We start from the raw sequence: 2363 nt of genomic DNA on the forward strand, positions 1-2363 counted from the left end.
CAACCTTAAACAGCGTTTTCTTTCAGATTGCAAATTTAAAGGCTACGTTACTCTGAGTTGAAGATCGGCCCTCTTGTGTGTTTTTCGTCTGTGTTGGACAAAGGCACTGAAGTCACGTGGGCCCAGCGTCTGGTTGCTATAGCGACCGAAGCGAGCGAAAACTCAGCAAAGATGATCTTTAGCTTTAAGTTGGTTTCGTGGGTTGTTGAAGAAGACTAGCAACTGAAGTAGAGTAGTTTTAAGAAAATAAAACTTGGAAAATAAAAACGAAATAAAAGCGAGCGAGGCTTCCATGAAGGAAGGAGGCGTGTCTTCTTTCTCTCTCTGGCGGACTGCAATGAGAGGAGGGAAACACGACATTTTAAGGGGCCAATCTCACGCCCCCTCACGCCTGTAGGCCAATTCGTCTTTAACAACGTATTGGGCCCAACCTTCTGACGCTTTGAGGTGTATACGCCCTTCATACTAGATATTGGAGTTATAATTCCGTTCTTATCAACAATACCGCTGGTATTCAGTCGAATAACACATTTTCTGATATTTTGTGTTAAAGATTCAAAACCGTTGGGATTTCCGGAACAAAACGATACCACGGATCGTGATTATATCAGTTAATAACAAACAGTTACATGGTTCTTAATAATAATAAGCATTTCACTTTTGATTATATCATAAAACTTAGTTATAATGGTCTTCCATATAAGGACCATGACATACCACACAAATACATTTCAAAAATATATAGAAAAGAGTGATTTTGATCACAATGTCCAGGGATGTGAGTTTCTCTGTGTTTTGTGTGTGTGCGTAAAGTCATCTTCAGTTCACGAGGCTGTGCCCCCCGCGTGAACTGCGTTCTTCCCCCCTCAAGGGGAAAATCAGTATGTATGTATGAGTGTATGTATGTATGTGCGTTTTACAATCAATGGCCTTTTGGTGAACATCTGTTAACAGTTGTGGCTTGTTTGTGAGATGTTCGATGCTGTGAAAATCCCCAGGGGTAATAGAATCTCCAGTCCGACTGGCGTTTTGCTGGTCGCAAATCTTAGCCGAAACAGTGAACAGAAGGCTGTGTGTTGACACAGGAATAGATTAGGGTTCTTTGGATCAGGGATCAATTGATTTATGCGGATAGTGAGGCATAGTGAGGCGCCAATCGGTCTGGACGTTTTGCGCGTTGGACTCTTGAGACAATAGAGGTGTTTGTAAATGAGGGTTCCAGTAAGTTGATTAGGTCCCAGACTAGAGGGGGATTTGATCACGGGGTAATCTCAGTAATTTAATCAACACGCCGTCTGATCATGTGCTTTGCGTTACATGGCTTACCTGTCATCCCCTCATTAGCACCAGCTGAATTAAGAGACAAGCAAAATGCTGATCCCTGCATCCGTGAAGTACTCAGGCAAGTGGAGTTAGAAGAGAAACCTCCACCATCCTTGAGGAAGGAACTTCCTGAGCTTGGTCTCTTATTAAGAGAGTGGGACAAACTTGCTGTCTTAAATGGTGTCTTGTATCGCAAGCGGCAAGAGGGTGCTCAGACTCACTACCAACTTGTGCTCCCCGAAGTCCTGAGATCCTTAGTCCTCAAGAGCCTCCATGACGACATGGGCCACATGGGTGTAGAGCGCACTCTAGATCTCGTCCGGAAGCGTTTCTATTGGCCCAAAATGTCAGCCGAGGTGGAAGCTAAGGTCAAAACCTGCAACCGCTGCATACGACGTAAGGCTATGCCTGAGAAAGCCGCACCACTCGTCAACATCATCGCTACAAGACCACTCGAACTTGTGTGCATGGACTTTCTCAGTGTGGAGCCGGACTCCAGTAACACCAAAGACATTCTGGTCATTACCGACCATTTTACGAAATATGCAGTGGCTGTTCCCACCCCGAATCAGAAAGCCAGGACAGTGGCCAAGAGCCTGTGGGACCACTTTTTCGTCCATTATGGCATCCCTGAAAAACTTCACAGTGACCAAGGTCCCGACTTTGAGTCCCGAACAATAAAAGAACTGTGTGAGCTCATCGGCACTCAAAAGATAAGAACCACTCCTTACCATCCGAGAGGGAACCCTGTAGAACGCTTCAACAGGACCCTGCTCAACATGTTGGGAACCCTCGAGAATCAGAAAAAGAGCACGCTTCTCTTTACCATTAGTACACGCTTATAATTGTACTAAAAACGAGACAACTGGTTTTACCCCTTACGAGTTAATGTTCGGGCGTCAGCCAAGATTACCAATTGACCTAGCCTTTAGCCTACCAGTCAATCACCAGCCAGGCTCACACTCGCAATATGTTCGCAACCTGAAATCCCAACTCGAAGACAGTTACAAAGTAGCAACTGAGAATGCTAAAAAGACAGC

The sequence above is a fragment of the Abramis brama genome (genome assembly GCF_963993115.1).
Source record: "Abramis brama genome assembly, chromosome: 11".
Taxonomy (NCBI): domain Eukaryota; kingdom Metazoa; phylum Chordata; class Actinopteri; order Cypriniformes; family Leuciscidae; genus Abramis; species Abramis brama.